Consider the following 17,545-nt stretch of genomic DNA (forward strand, 5'->3'; position numbering starts at 1 on the left):
CATGATAGGTTTTACTAACTGTTGATCTTCAGCCACAGCTATGCATCCCTCGTCGTTTTGGGTCTGCCTGTTGGTGGTGATTACAGTGACTCACTTGCGTTTGTGACTTCTGGTTATTTAAAATTATAGCTTCAATTTAAGTGTCACATTTCTCAACTTTTTTATTTTGTGTTGAATTCAAGTTAGACCCAACATCTGGATCTGTCGCTTTTCAAATTACTCTGTGCTATTTTGAGACAACTTGGGCAGCGAGTGCCGGGGCTGTGACGCACCTGGATCATGCGCCCTTTCAAGGTTTATTCTCCCAGGTCACCAGTTATTGCCTGTTTCTGTGGAGTTAACAGTTTTGTGACTGAGTGCACCAAAAGCTTCAGACCCCTCTGAATTCACCGTAATGCCCTCATGGGCCTGACTTGGTTCAGCACCAGTAGTTGGGGATGGGGAACTAAAGGATGATTCGGAGACATGCTTCATTGCATGTACGAGATACAACTTGCCTTTTAGGTGTTTGTCTGCTCTTTTCCTGGTATCTTGACACTCGCTAGGGTAAGGTCACCGGGTCTGCCTAACGCTTCATTTCTTGAAGTGGGTTTCGTGTGCTACACACAGAAATGCACAGTGAGGGAGCGGCTGGTTGCCTCCGCTCGCTTTCAATTGTCTGTTGAGCGAGATTCTGATGCGTTCTGCCAAGTGTCTCTGAATTAAAGCAGCAGAGATGGGAGTTCTGGTACTGAAGCGTTTGAAGTATGCAACCTGTATCTGTTATCTTGTTTCTGAATTAGATTGATACGTGACAAATCAATACCCATCTCAGTTAAAGCCGTATTTTTCCTCAAAAAGCTGATTTCTCCCTTTTACATAACTTAAATAGCAATGGAAGGGGAAAAATATATGTATCTTAAAATTCTGCAAAAGCACAGCAGCTGTCAGAGGATTCAGGCTTCTGTTGCCTCTGAAAATACTTGATTTTTTTTTTTTTTTTTGGTCTTGACTTCATTTCAGGTTAATATCCATGAAATAAACATAGATGGGAACCACATGTTAACGAGTAATTAGAATTGCTTGCTTTTGTAAACTGCAAACACTGTTTCGTAGACCACAGGCAAGAATACATACGTAATCATAAAAATAATAATAGACTTGAAATCAGGCAGGTTAACTTGTCTGGCTGTGTTTAATCTCTAAGGTTGGTTTTGATGTCTGTAAACTTCAGTATTGTTAAGAAACATGTTTGACCTTTAGAAAACTTAAGTAATTGAAACTGTGTGCAAGTAGCAGGCACTCGGAAACTGTCACCATGTGAATTGTTTAACCCCAGGGGAAGCTGTAATTCTGGGAGCAGTATCAGATTTTTTCCAGTAAATGAAAAGCAAAAATCCAGATAGACTACGGAACGCAGAAAATAGCGCCCATCTTTAGTCAGAGATGACAGGAAACCTGTACGATATTTCTGAGCAGCAGGAGATTATCCTGCTGTGAACACATGAAAATAAACTTACTTGTATTTGGCACGCTCCTAAATTTCCTCTTTGTTCCTTTTTCTTTTCTCTGTAAGTAAAATGCAACCCTTGCACGCTCGCCATCGTCGTGTTCAAGGTGTGCCCCCACTGGATACGAGCTGGCTGCCTTTTCTTGAAGTAGTGTTCTGCTGTTTTATTTCGTTCAAGTAACAGACATATCAGGGCGACACCCCGCAGTCAGTGGGTAATTTCAGCAATTATTTCAACAGCGTAGGATTTTACCCACGCCTTAAAATCTTAATTAACAGAGATGCTGGTGCCATAAAACACATAAAGTACGAGCTTTACACTATATTTTTGAATGACGGCTTTCTCTTGGCTAGGGATCTTGTGTAGCTCTGTAGGTCATACTATTATATGAAGCAATATATTCTGTCACGTGAAGTGCTGACTCGGAAACAGGCTTTTAATGGTGTCGGGAGCTGGGCACCCGCGCGCCCCTGTAGCCACACCTTGCGCCTCGCGGTCAGGCGCCCTGTCTGTCGGGGTGGAGCCCAGCCCAAGTGTTACGGGGGTTCGGTATGGATGCAGCTAATTCCAGTGTCAGTTATTCCACAAAGCTTTTGTGCTCCTGAAAGAATTGGCCCACCTCATAAAGCTCGTCCGCTTTTGCTGTGATTAATTTGGAATTACTTCCCTCAGACCCTTCGAAATGGTCTTCTGTTGTTTGGCTTCTTTGGTCTCTTTTTCGGGGGTAGGAGTGGGTTGTGCCTGGATACCCGCTTTTCTGTGGGGGGACGGGTCCTGCCCCTCTCCCCCGTGAGCTCTCCTGTCCTGTGCGTGGGCCGCTGGACTCTGCACTGCTCGCTACACCAAATGGGGGGTGGGAAGTGGAGAGGGCGTTAAAATGGGAGGTTGGTGTCTGTCCAGGGGAGCAACTCGGCTAAGGAGTCGGACCCTCTACCTTTGAAATACGTGTAATGGTTTGTTCCTGAGCTTGATGGAAGCAGGATAGGACCATAAATAAATTATGCAAGACATAAACACCCTTCAAGCATAAAAGCCAGTTCCTGAGTGTCTACAAGATGAGCAGTTTGGCAGCGAAGCGTGCAAGAGAGGCGGAAGGTGTTTGCTCGCAGGGGCTGGATGTTCTGAACTTCTGCGAGCAGTGAGGAGAGCCGCTGGCCGGGCCGGTGCCGCTGCCTCCGCGCCGCAGGAACCAACGGGTTCGGTGTCTTCACGTGCCACGGAGAAAAGGAAGGCAAAAGTGAGCGCGGAGATGACAGCTAAAGGTAGCCATTCTGCCTGTGAACTTAGAGCGAGCTGTGAGGTGATGATACAGTGCCCCGTTCCTTGTCAGAATTGTTTGCAGATAACCAAACAACCAATTGTGAGGATCTTTGGTAGCTTCTTGTTTTCTGTCTCCTTTCTCTATACCAGCTTGTAAACTGGCACAGGTGCGTTGGCTAATGGGAGCGCAGTGGGGTTAACTCCAGCTGCTGCTGCTGGCTGCTCGGCCTCAGCCCGCTGCCACGGTGTTCCATCCCGCTCGGATTTCAACCCATGCACTCCTCAAGTCTTGTGTCCTCATGCCTTTAGATACTTTGAAATCTGTATTTTGAAAGTACATCTACTTTCCTGGAAACAAAATGACGGAAAATACTCTTCCATACACTCCTCCTGCAATCTTGGCACCAATATTTTTATAGGAATATGTTACATTTTCAATTCAGTATTCGTTTCAGTCTTATTCCCTCATGCTCTGCATAATGATTTGATGCTGCTGAAATCCCATAAAGGTGGTTCTTGAGCAGCCTGGCGCTCCAGGGACTCAGAACTGTCAGTGAGAAACTCTGGGAGGAGTTCAAGAGAATTCTCAGTGCTGATGTAAAATGATCATTTGGGGAAGTGGAAAAAAAGTGGAAAAAAAAAAAAAAGAAGGTCCAGGGAACTCCCAATACGCAGGAGAGCACCAAAGGCCAGTTGCACCCAGGTAGCATGCCTGATATTACTAATACTAATATATTAGCCTAAAGCTGAAGCACAAATACAGACACACTATTCACTTTTCTGGACATTTTTAATACAGGAATTCTTAATTACTAATGGAGTTGAGTACCTGTGAGCCCACTGGATGCCAACACTTGCTACTTCAGATCCAGATTAAAAAATGCTGAATACACATGTAGCAGGTAAAATAGCTGCAGGTGACTCGCTTAACTCTTGCTGGCACGTCAGGAGGGTGCAGGGGAGCAATGCCTATAAATCAAGCACAGTGGTTCCGATTTCTTTGATTTCAGTACTGTGGCTACATGTAGAATGAAGGCAGAAGGGTTACCCACGAAGGTGTTTGTAACGCTACCTTCACGTGTAATTATCCCTGCCCAAAAGAATTCCGTGCTGGGGGATGTAAAGTTTGCTTTCAGAGTTTCATATCTCTGGTCTTGCAGAAAATGATTTTTTTCTTTATGTGCTTTTGGTTTCGCTTATATCAGAAGCGAGGGAGAAGTACGGGCTCTGGACTGGAAATTCTGCATCTGTTGATGCTCTGTCAGCAGCTGCCCAGTGTACAGGACTCTGAAATGCGTTCCTGCGTTTGAGTCTGGTATGTTTCGGGGTATCCCTCAGCACCGCAAAGCCTGCAATACTCACCAGAGTGCTGCAGAGGATAGGAGTTGATATGTGAGCTCCTCATCGGGTCTTGAAACAAATGGAAGTTGACAAGCTTTGATGACGGGAGCTCTTATTAATACAAGGAGATCTCGGATGTTGCTCTAAAATTCTTTTACACGGACATCTGGAGAATGCGTAGTGTGACATTTTCTAACAGGAATTTGGGGAACGTTTGAAGAAGGAAGCCTCAAGGCTTCACTGTAACAATCACCTTGGTGAATTGTCTCAGCTTAGGAGTGATAAATGAGGGATCAGGAGAAATAGGGGGATGTTCCTTGCTGAGGTACAGAATTTTTTCAAAAGATTGTGTGGCTGTAGATTTGCAGTAGGAACACTTAGAAGTAGACTTGCATTTGCTATGCTACCTTTAAAAAAAAGTATAATTAGTGTATTTGAACATGTACGTTTGACACTGATGCTACCAAATGAGCACCGAGATGCCAAGCAGTTGTTATGTGTCGTGGTTTATCCCCAGTCAGCAACCAAGCACCACGCAGCCGCTCGCTCACTCCCCCCTGGTGGGACGGGGGAGAGAATCAGAAGAGTAAAAGTGAGGCACCTCATGGTTTGAGATAAAGCCAGTTTAATAGGTAAAGCAAAAGCTGCGCACACAAGCAAAGCAAAACAAGGTATTCATTCACTCCTTCCCATGGGCAGGCGGGTGTTCAGCCATCTCCAGGAAAGCAGGGCTCCATCACGCGTAACAGTTACTTGGGAAGGGAAATGCCATCAGTCCAAACATCTCCCTCCTTCCTCCTCCAGCTTTATATACTGAGCACGACGTCATATGGTATGGAATATCCCCTTAGTCAGTTTGGGTCAGCTGTCCTGGCTGTGCCCCCTCCCAGCTTCTTGTGCACCCGGCAGAGCACGGGGAGCTGGAAAAGTCCTTGACCAGTGTAACTGCTACTTAGCAACAGCCAAAACATCTCCGCATTATCACCACTGTTTCCAGCACAAATCCAAAACACAGCCCCACACTAGCTACTATGAAGTTTAACTCTATCCGAGCTGAAACCAGGACATTATGTTTCAACATTAGATCTTTCTGACAAAACTAAGCGGGAACGATGATGCCTGTCCTTATGCCAGCACAGCAGGGGCTCTGCTCCTAAAGGCAACAGCGTCTTGGATCAACTAGGGTGGGCTTTGTGGGTCACACCCCAAAAATCAAAGTCCAGCCAAGGCTGGTACTACACAACCTGATGTGTATTATAAAGAAATGAACATTCTATAAAGCAATCTTGTTTTGCTAAATGAAGTCACGTAATGACGTGTGGGTCAGAGGGAGCACCTCTAGATAGCAAACCATTAACAAGGTAGTCATAAAGATCTTGGGTAGTCTTCTATATGCGTATGGTATTAGAGCGACAAGAAGGTCAAACAACTGTTGGCATTCATTCTTATACTTGGGTTCAATTTCTTGAGTCCTACCTGTGGCAAATAGCAGAAAGTATGAAGGCAATTAAGGAACGTAATAGGAGCCCACAGGCGTTCCACAGCAGGCCAAGGAATGAACGGTGGCATTTTGTTACAATGTCTTGGCTAAAATAAGCCCAAATCCGTATTTATTTTTATTGCTGTTATTATTTTAACATTTCTGTTGTGGTTTATTGCCAGGATGCCTAGACAGTGAGTGAACTGTAACTCTCGGTTGTTACGAGCCAGCTCGGTGGCATGTGCGGCGAGTGAGAGCTTTATGCATTCCCTTCCCTTTATGCGTTCACCTGCCAGCCAGGACACTCGTGTTTCCCAGTTCTCACCTTTCTTTTGTTCCAGATGTTCTAAGCCTCCTTATTTATTATCTTTCCTTTAAGAATTTGCTCCCATTTATTTTCTAAACTGTTAGAACACCCCAAGACTGCATTAAAATGAGACATAACTGAAGTGTTTGTGGTTTCGTACAGGGACATGTATTGGACGCATTTGCCGATTGCTAGATTTATTAAGACGGCGAAGTTAGCACATGGAGAATTACCTAGTTATGCATTAATATGGCAGTTTTAACTTTCCTGTCAATACTTCTTAAATACACCAACAAAAAGCCCTGAGACTTGGTTATAGTTGACAATTTCTGTTGGTGTGGGTGTTTTTAAAGAGTTTAGTTTATTAAACAATTCCGGAAAGCTCCATAGCATCTTGTAAATGAGAAGCCAGCATTTTCCAGATGGCTCTATAAATAAATTTGGTAGATACAGAAATAAGTGAAGGTATTTCAAGAGCTCCAGGCGTGTTTTTGCACATAACGCTATGGTGAGCTAACAGAGGAAATGAACTTCCTTTTGTTTGCAAAATATAAAAACCCTGAAGTTCTTAACGCTTTTTCCACGCTGCTGGGCGAGTTAAGCTACTACGCAGGTTTTTCTTGTCAATCACAGGTTTCCATGCATACCACGTGCATGAACCCTCCTACAAAACCGCAAAGAAGAAAGGCCACAGTTAGCTCTAGACAGCTCACGCGGATGCAAACCAGAGCGTTCTGCTGGGTCAGGATCCAGGGTGTAGGAGAACGGCGTGTAGCTGGCCTGTAGCAGAAAACACGAAGAACAGTCAATGCTGGGTTGGTGTCATCGTTCCGTTCTTTTTCCTATTTTTAAAAAAAAGTTGGTTTAACTTTCCGTGCAGCCCGGGTCGTCTCACTGCAAGAGTTACCGAAGTTCTCTCCAAGAGCCCCCTGTGTTTGTTCCCTGCCTTGCTCTTCTTCATCTCAGACTATTTCTGTTCTTTAGGCAAAGGTGAACCTGACAGTTACCAGGATGGTTTCCAACTGTCCGGCTCGCTGGCCCAGGGACAGCACCAAAGAAACAGGAAACGTACTGTTTTAAAATAAATGTTTTTAATCCCCAAACTTCAGGAATGTTACGGAGTTGAGTGCTCTAAAAGCACTGTTTTCCTTGCTGGTCTCCGTGCAGCGTATTGAAAAAAGAGCGGAAAGTTCCGAGTGTTGCACCCGGCTGCCTTGTTACCTGTCTGAATGTGCGAAGGGATGCCGCGCGTACGCACGCCTGCTGAAACGGAGGTCTGCGAGGCACCGTGTGTGACAGAACACGTGGAGGAGCGTGGAATCGCTCGCGAATGTGATCAGCTGTCAGAAAGCTTTTAACATGGTTGATAGAAGCAACTGTGTAAGTGGAATAGTCTAAACGGATGTTTGGAATAATAAACTATTGCTGATCTTCTGGAAGAAAATGGTGTTCTGTCAGTCAAAGATTATTTTTCCCAGATTTTAGATTTAAGCTTTTTTCCTATTATCTGCAGTATAACTAAAATAAAGCAGCTCATAGTTAAAGGTATGCGAGATAGTTATTCTCAAGGAGCAAAATGAAAACTTCTAAACTTCAGAACCCAAACAGAATTTAGGTTTCTGAAAGTGCAGCTTTCTTAGATATGCATTCTGTTCCGTCAAGATGGTTTCATTATTGTACATTTCATGAGCAGAATGGTCATGAAAACCATTATGTATATCACACCAGCTTTTAGAGAATGGTACAAAATAGCGTATATCCTTAGCTTCCCTAGGGAACTCTTCTCTGGGTGCCACTAACTTACTTCTAACCTGTGTTCTTGCCTGCTCATTTTGTTCGTTGTGGCTGGAGGCACCGGGAGAGGCCGAGGTTCCCTGGCCAGGTAAACAGCTCTGTGCATGGTGTACAGATAAACTGTCTGGCGGGACAATTCACTGTTTGTTGTTTAAGTGTGTCAGACAGAGAGTGGCTGTTGTATTTCTCATTTTACAGATGGGGAAAGTGAGGCAAAAAGCTCCCCAGTGCATCTAAGAAATCTGAGCCAGAACCGGGTCGGAGCCGAGAACTCCTGCCTCTCTCCTGTTCCTCTGCACCACGAGGCTGCTGCTGCATTGGCCTCTTCTGGAGTTTATAATGTTACCAGCAGAGGTAATTTATTTTGTTAATTTAAAGCTTTGAAGCCTTTGTCTGAGGTCTAGAATCCCAGAGAACCGAGAGACAAGGAGCACACCGCTAATGTTACCCGAGGGAATAAACCACACATGAAGAGATAAGGAAGGGTAAAGAGATGAGACCACCAGCTAGCCAAGTCACAGTCGTAAAACCAGGAAACCCTGACCCTTCCCCAGCTCCTTACCACTTCTTGTCAAGCTTTTGTGGACACTGGTGGCAGGGAGGGGAGTGTGCACAAGGTTTTAAAGAACTCTTGAATGAGAACAAAGTCGTGGGTACTTCCTGCGAGCCCCTGGGGAGGGCAAGGGGTTGCAGCAGGGGAGAAAGCAGGAAAATGTTCAAATGAAAGGCAGACAAAAAGGTGACTCCCACTAGATGTGTATCTGTGAGGCAGGAGTAAGACGGGTGTAACCTGTGCACCCTGTCATGTGCCCCATTAAGGCTAAATTGCAAACCAAAGGGCCTCTGTAGGGCTGGCAAAGGGGGACACGGAGGTCCTTGAGTCCTGTTTTCCTAAAGGAGAAAGACTTGGAGAGTTTGCACGGCTCCAAGGTGTGCTGGAGACGTAGCAATGCCTCTGCTGGGTGTGAGACTGCAGTACCGTGCTGCAGGCGACTGGTGGGTAACAATGAGACTTCAAAGGACCCAGTGGGGAACCATTTGGAGAGAGAGGAGGAAAAGTCAAGATAAGTGTGAACCAGATGTGCAAGAGGGGCAGCAGCGTGGTGGCAGCCAGTGTCGACGGCAGCAAGACCGAGGAGGAAGTGCTGCTCTTTGGGAATCAGCTAAGATGTCACCCATGGTATTTTATGATATGCCCTGCAACGTGATCTCTGTTTACATTTAAATAGATCCATTTAGCAAACGCAGCGGTCGGATTCCTGCCAGTTCTGTTCAACCAACTTTGTTTTCCTTGCTAATGAGTGCTAGTGGAAGGCAAGCACAGACAAGCAGCCACTTGTGCCAGTCCCACAGGCAGCCGTGCCTGGGAACTGGGGAAGTGGGGCTGAAGTTCGTGCTTAGCTCAACTTCTCCCCCCGAGTAAGGATTTTTGCCAAGCTTTGCCCTCAGACCTCTTTACGCTTTGCACCTTTATGCACACATTGTGTTACTGGAGCACAAACTGTCCCAGTAAAGCATGGCAGAGCCCAGTCCTCTCTCTCCCGCAGCCCAGCCGCACACCTCCGAGGCCACGTTGCAAATGTTACGTGCGCCCATTTTGCACAGTGCAGTGACTTACAGCTGGGGAGCCCCAGAGTGGGATCTGCTTGTTTTAAACTTGGGGCAGCTCGGCAGACATGGCAGTGCCTCTGTGGCTGCTATGTAGCTTCAGCAGGTTGCAAAAAAATACCACTTGCAGAGCGTGGCTCAGCAGCACGCAGTTCAGGCTGAGTGCAAGAGGCAGAAACTGTTCAGACAAAGTCTGAGTGTCAGCAGAGAGAAAAGCCCAGGCTGTGATCCTAAGTGGACCTGAGATAACGTTGAATGGAGGCTCTTTACCACGGGTGAAGCTAAAGCAGCCTGTTGGGTGTTTATTTATGTGCTTTTGGCCTTAAAGAGCCAGAGGGGAGAGCATTAACAGTGCGTCTGAGGCATGGATCTGTCAAGCAGCTGGCATGAACCGAGACCACAGGGCACACAGAAGCCGTCACCTTCTGACCTCTGTTGTAGTGACTTGATTTGCCCGCTGCGTTCCTGTATGGATTTTATAAATAGTGGTAGCTCTTAATGCCACGTGCCCTCGGGACGACAGCGCGAGGTGTGTGCAGGAGCCAGGGCTGTGCTTGGCTGCCATTGTAAGTTATGCAAGAAGAGGCGATACAACATGTTTGTTTCATTTCACATAGGTTTGATAAACCCCTGGAACTCTCCTGCGGGTCTGTTTGGTTACTAACAGTTCAGTATCGCATTTAATGCACTAAAGGCACTGACAATCCCTTTAAAATCATTCTTCTTAGAAACCAGGGCATGTCTTAAATGGCTGTGATCATTCACAGCCTCCATCACAGGAAGGTTGAAGATGTTTTTAGTACACATTTAGGCTTTCCCCAAGAACTGGAAAATGCTTTCAAAAATATGAAACAAACCCTAAAACCTGAAAAATCTTAACTTGGAAGCAAAGTCACATATTGCCTCTGTCTTCCTTATATTCTTAAATAACAAGGTGGGAGAAAACCTCCTCACAACTGCAGACCTCACCTCTTGAGATGCTCTCAGGTGGAGCAAGGGCAGCTGTTGCCCACTCAGAAAATTGTACACATCCCTTGGTGTAATGCTGCCTCTGAGTGCTTTGTAATATTTACGCTATATTTATATATGATAATGCTTTGTAGTAAAACCATACTTTGGGGTGTTTGGGGTGTACCAGCAGACAGAAGGCTTCAGTCACCGTCATCAGTGACAGGGGCCCCTTGCCAAGGTCACTGCTCTGGCAGGAGACTCACCTGCAAAAGAAGGAGCTGGTGACGTTACTGTGCCACTTGCACCACGAACCTGCTTCAGGCTCTGCTTACTTGAAATGGATTCCCTTAGTCCCGGGATGTTGGAAATGAAATAATGGGTCTGTCCCAAAATAAAACGGGGTTGGCCAAGCTGGCAGCTCTCACAGTGAGACAGAAATGCTTTTGATTAAGCTCATGTTGGGGTTTCTTTTTATTGTGAAAAATACACTCTCATTTTGAGGGCACTTTTGGTGTTCTGTAAGTGGAGTAGTGGTATCAGTGACTGGATTATGTACTTACAGACTGACTATATAAAGGAAACTTACCTAATGTGTTTTTCACCCAGGACTAAAAATTTCCCAAATTCTTCCTGTCCTTGGGTAACTTAGCCTGAGCCAGGTCTAGACTTAACTCAGTAAGATAACTTTTTCATGAATTTCAACATTGTCTAAATGTTTGTAGTAAAAATTTGTATTTCAGTGTCTTCCCTGATGTTTGTTTTGCCCTTGTTTCATTCTTATTGAAGTTTTTGCATTTGTTGCTTTCTCCATAAGGAAACAAAGAGCAAGTGCCAATATCATTACATACCTGCAAACTGTAAATCTTCAGTTGGCTTGAAATGTGCACATAGCAACACAGCCTGCACTGGTAACACACAAATATACCCGACAGCCTGAGCTCTACAAATAATTGTCATTTCCCTAACTTATGGTGCTTTAATTCAAGTACCATATAGAACACACAGCGTGTTCCACTGAAATCTACATACATATGAAAAACTTCCAGCATTAAATGTATAAAACTCAGACTTCAGTTTAAAATTTCTTTTGGAACAGACGCTTCTATGAATGCATTAGAATTAGTGGTAATATTAATTAACAGCTAGGAATATAAGAATCTAATCCTGCCACACATCTGTGAGAACTGCTGAGCTCCGGTCTGGTGGGATGCCTACACTGAGTAGGAGCCCCAAACTCATCAATATTTTCCTTGCAGAGGTCATAATGCAGAGAATAAACAAGTGACCCCCTCTCTGCTGCAGCGTGTTGTGGTTTGCATGTGTATACTATAGAATTCCACCTTTGTAGAATTATTTCCCATATAACACAAAAATGACAGGCACCTTACAGTCTCTCTGAAGTCCATGTGAGCGTGGGCCAGCTAGAGACCAGGTGTCTGCCCTGTACTGAGCGGTATGCGCTGCTCTGGGACCTCAGCTCCAGATGTGACCCCCTAGAAAGCACAAGCCTGGCTCCACGGCCTCTCCTCCACACGACCCTGCAGTCCTTCCCCTCTCCCATGCGCTGGAGAAAACCACAGGAAGGAAGACAGAAGGCTGTGAAGAGGCTGCTTCTCCCTGCTTGAACAGCCTGCGAGGGCTGCAGGCTCTGCTCTCAATTAACGACTGCGTAGAGGAATAAAATTTGGTAATAACAGGCTTTGATTACAATAATCAACGTATGATGGGATGAATGCCTGGGAGCCGAAACTGGACATCATTCAAATTAGAAATAAGGTACATTATAATGGCAGAGGCCAAAATTAATCATTCCAGAAACTTGCCTACACCCATGCAAGACCATGGCATTGGAAACACTAAAATTAAGATCGGGTTTTCTTTACAAGAAATGACAACTACTCATTTACTACAGCATCATGTTTAAACACTGATAAATATTTTCTTTTTTCCCCCTCAAACTTGTTTCACTGAAAAAACGCAGGAGAATGGGTCTTTTAACTCTAGCTGGGAGTACTACTTTTCAGTGAATTCTACTCCCTTCTCTTCCATCCAGTTAAGAAGTTGTCACTCTTGTTAATTCAGTTTCATAATTCTCTTAAAGGCATCATGCCTTTTACACTCCCATAAATGCTCAGCTTTCCTTAATTTGAAACATGAAATGTTTGAACTTCAAATTCAGCCACTTACAAAGATGAAACCATCTCCCTTAAATGCCTGTGCTAGCCTGACCTTTCTAAATCTGGCTCTGGAGTGACACTTGAGCCGTCAGCAACACCGTTGTTTGAGGACTGCGCGGATGCAGTTGATGCCGCGGGTGCAGCTCTGTGAGTGAAGAAAGTCATGCTTCTTTAGTGTCTTTGTTTTAGTTCTTGAGTACTTTTCATACTAGAACCACAGCCAAGAGCTCCTCTGCACAAAGGAAGGAGCCAAAGAAGCAAGTAGCTTTTGTGACCTCTTCCCTGTTCACTTGGGTGCCCTGATAGCAGCATGTTGTGAAAGCATTAACAGCTCTGGAGGGATGCTGGAGGGATTTGGTGAGCACCAAAAGAGCATCTTCTGCAAAGAGGTAGTGGTGCAATTACCAAAGCAATTGCTGAGGAAGGTGCCATAACCGTTAGTAAAGGATCTCCACAGGTAGGATGGTGTGGCCCTAGGCAAGAAACTTCCCGGTTTCACCTCCCAGAGCAGAACCAGATGCTTCACCTGGAGAAAGAAGACGACACATCATTATTTATATCCAGAGACACCGTTACTGTGTCCTGCTGCTCACTGCCACGCTGGGAGAGACTCAGCGCTCACTGGGTTTGACAAGGAAGTGAAGGAAAGGTGTCAGAGGATGTCTGCCTGTGCTCCTGGTGTAGTTTCCATTTGTTTAGCTCAGATGTATCATTGATCAATTTTCAGGAAAAAACCTGCAAAGCTGCAGTAACTTTGTGCATCCTGGGACGTGGGGAGCAGCAGAGGCTAGTAAAGGATGGTGTAGGGGACAGTTCTTTCTTCCTTAGAATGATGCATAAATACACTAACGATTTTTAACTTGCATCTGTAACACAGATGAGAGCAGCAGGAACAAAGTTCTATTTAAATACATACTTATATATTTCATAACTATATTTAAAAGGTGTTAAAGAACAACAAAGTTATGGGAGAAAATGATCCTGAGAAAAAAAGAAATAAGCAATTCACAGGAAGAGAAGAACGATGAGATGAGAGAAACTTGCCTGCTAAAGCATGTGCTGTGCAGTTCAGACATTGAGCCCTGTGTTTTTACAGTCTAATACATGTATGTTTGACTATGGTACTTTTTGCCCCCATTTCCTCCTAAATGAAGAGCTGCAAAGAAATAGTTCTAGTTAGGCTAAAAAGAAGGGAGAAATGGGTGGTATTTCTAGAGGAGAGGCATTTTTCATTTACTGGGAAGGTTTGAGAATTCTGCTTGTAACACTATTGGCCGTGGTTCCTCTGTCTTGTTTATATTTTGAATTTCCAAGTCACATACTGAGTTATGCCAAGTGACAGAAGGGAAAATGTCTGTGTGGAGCAGAGTCATGCTCCCACGGGGAATTGGCTTCCTTGGCATATCAGTGTTTTCAGGCACTAGTGACCCTCTGAGTGAGAAATGGAAAGAAGAATGATGAGCCAGATTTTCAGACAGGCACGCACAATTAAGCACATTTGAATGTGCCTTATTTACGCTCGTAAGGAGCTCTTTGTATTTCTCTCCTGAACAGTTAGAGCCTACTGTAACCTTCTTTAATAGCTACACCAGTTGCTGCCCTCTTCAAGGGCTTGGTTAGCTTGACCTTGCTTTCATCCCTTCCAGCAGCAATGTAGACCCTGACTGGGTAGAAGAGATTTTGGCGAGCTCTAAGGCATGCACAGTACTTACAAGTTAATAGGGGAAAAACCCCAGCTAGATGTAGGAAATACATATAATGCAGGATCTATGTATGAGTATGGAGCAAGAAGGTGAGTGTCTGTGTTTATTAATGACTTCTGGCACTGTGTGATTTAGGCCGTGACTACGATTAGCATTTTCATATGAAGCTTCTCTCCCACTTAAAATCTGCAGGGCTGTACACGTGGCCCATTGCTTCTTAATAGAGCAAACATCAGTAGAAATTATGTACGCTTTCATGACTTGGCTTACACTTGAACCCAGCTTTCTGGGTGGGGAATAACTGATTTTGATGCCTCATGTGACCACTGATATCATTAATGACATTTTTACTCAAGCATACTTGTGCCAGAACCATAATATTTTATACAGGTGGAAAAGTTATTCCGGGTTTGCAGCACCTAGGTCTGTACTACTGTGAAGCTTCCCCGAACAGAAGGGAAGACTACATGCATAAACATGTGTCTTACTGCAGTAGGGGAAATGGTTCACGGATGCTTTTGTTGAGTTCCAAAAACTCAGTGGAAAAGCTGAAGAGGCACGCTGTGGTAAAAAATTGGAAAAAAAAGGCAAGAAGTAGAGACAACTTTGTGGTTCACAGTTTATTTTAAAACACCTGCAAGGGGGACAGTACAAGCAGCCCTAAAATCTTTTTTCTGTTTTAAGGAACCAAAACAAGAACTGAAATATCAACATTAGCAAAATATACTAAACTATTGGCAGCGTTCAATGAATGCAGGTAGTCCACCTGATTTCAGTGCCCATCTGTCTGTGGCCAGGATGCACAATAAGATAAAGCAGATGGAAACGCCTCTCTGTATAATGGAAAATGTTGATAGGTTGTTTTTTTTTCCTGTAATATTGATTTTTCTGAGCACAGCCTTTTGTAAGAAACCCATCATCTCAAGAAACTCTTTGGCTGCGTACACCAGTCAATGACACTTAGTCCCATTAGTGGGAAAATGGACATAACCACCTAGGGAGTCTCTCTTCAAGGAAACAGAAGCAGTTGTTGGAAGACAGGCTGAACGGAGCCTCATCTCTTACTCAAACTAGTTAGAGATTTTGACCAACAGTGCATTCTGTTTAACCACAGAAAAACTGCACCAAGAGGATGTTCCCATTATGGGGAGTTCTGGAAAAAATATCCTAACTGTGACCAGACAGCTGGTGAGAGACCTGTAAAATCCCTAGTTTCACAGTTCTCGCCTCCTGGGTCGCTCTGAAATGACCAAATAGTGAACTGAAGGGCAAGATGGCTAATGATAAAGTGATAAGAGTGCAATGGACATGATACAAAATATCTGAAAATACAAAGAAATTGGGCTTAACAATAGTTTGTTTAAAAAACCCAATTAATTTAAAGCAAATTGGAAATGTAAATAGCTTTGATTCAGGAAATAATAAAGACTTGATGGGTTTTGGAGTGTGACCAGTCTACTGGCTCCTTAATGAAAATACACATTCAAGAGCCACTGGGAGCTTCCTTCATTGGTATGACAAAGTATCCCATGATACATGCCTGTTGTGTGTTAGGGTTTCACGAATCAGAGAGGTTCTGGCTGATGTACACAAGGATAGTGAATGCTACGCTAGCTTGCACCCACCTATTTTGGTGAATAGTATATTTGATGGAGAAACATCAGAAATTTCTTAATTCTTGAGAATTACTTCCTAAACAAACAGCATCATTTTTAGGGCCCCTGAACACAACAGAACAGACGTGTTGCCCATTGAAGATCTTCCATACAAAAAAAATGAGTACCCAAGTTCTACAAGAATACAAAGTAGTCTTTTGAAGCTTTTTCCTTTGATGCTTAATACTCTTAACATGCGACAGAAAGTGGGCACAAGTAGCTGAGAGCAAGCCTGTTAATCAATGGAGAAAAGTTTTACACAAGAAAAGATGAACCCCACTCCCAAACTGCCTTTCCCTCAGGACAAGAGAGACTCAATGTCATTTTTTAAGACTTCCTAGAGACTACTTGTCAGGACTTGCAGCCAAAGTAGCTCCCTTGTTGCTTCTTTTTAGGAAAAAATTGAGATGGGAATGGGTCCCTGAATGCACACATGTCAAGTCTCAAGCTGGCACTGCTGCTAATTCACCTGGGCACTGAAGTGCCCTCGATTCTAGGGATGGGGTTAAACACAGCCAACATCAGTGTACTGCTGCTGCAGGGAAATCAGGCTAAGACATACGCCTGTGGCATACGTCTCCTGCACGTTAGCTGAGGTAGAGAAAACATACACCATTTCCTACAGATCCTGACCGTATCCTGAGCAGGGACTGGCTCTGAGCATTAAGGTGAAATCCAGCCATCCTAAGATATGCCATCTATACACAAAAAATACTTATTCTCTGGGAAAAAAAACTAAAAACACAATGGTTCAAATAGATGTATTGCACAAAACTTACATGTGGAAGCTGTTGCCAGTCCTCCTGCAACTCTGGATGGATCAGCAGTATAAGGTATGCCCCACTGTACATCTATTCCAAAAAGCAAGAGGGTCTGAGCCATGAAGTCCAAGTAGGGCTGATTTGGGCTAAACTGCTTTGTGGCTAGATCAATGTTCCCACCTGCAAGAAGTGCACTGGGTTTGGGTTCCAGAAATAAGTCTGTTGCATGGGAAATGTGAGCCATCCTATTCAGCACAGTTTGTAAAAGTAGCAGCCATCTGTTGGGGTTTACAGAAGGCTGAGAAACACAGGATGTTTACTTTTATTCAGATGTGCAGTGGATATGCCTTGTATGAGCAGACTTGTAACAATACTAATAAAACAACTGGGACATTAACCTCAACAGAAAAGCTTGTTTTATGTAGTAAGATTGAACTTGAGCAAGATAGAAAGCATTACAAATACACACGTATATACATAATCATTTAAGTAAAGGTCAGCAGAAAACAGGCAGACAGAAATTCAGTACAAATATGGCACTGAATTTGAGACTAAACTGCCTGCTTTCCGAGGTGCTTTATGGACACCACTCCCAAAAGAAATAATCCAACAAAAGGTAAGATAAAGGGTCTAGTTTCAACATGAACTTACATGGCAAAATTACGAGCTGGGATTGGTTTAGATAAACTCTCCAAGAGGGGGTCTGCCATTACTGACAAAACTGAAACATGGATGCATACAGTGTGAACTCAAGACCTCTGAAAACGGGACAGAGGCATTCCCTTATCATTGACAGGGATCACCAAGACCACACAAGATGCATGAGAGGGAATTGGGCTCAGGTGTCTTCAACTGCAGGAAAATGTCATACACACTGTGAATAACTTCATGCTACTGTGAATGTCAGCCACCAAAGCAGAAAAATTCCCGTGAGAGTTCAGAGCATGCAAGCAGAATTCTGCAAATGCTAAGCGAGCGAATCCAAGACGTAACCAAAGATGCAGATGGAGACGCTGGC

This window comes from Phalacrocorax carbo, chromosome 9 (genome assembly GCF_963921805.1).
Source record: "Phalacrocorax carbo chromosome 9, bPhaCar2.1, whole genome shotgun sequence".
Lineage (NCBI taxonomy): Eukaryota > Metazoa > Chordata > Aves > Suliformes > Phalacrocoracidae > Phalacrocorax > Phalacrocorax carbo.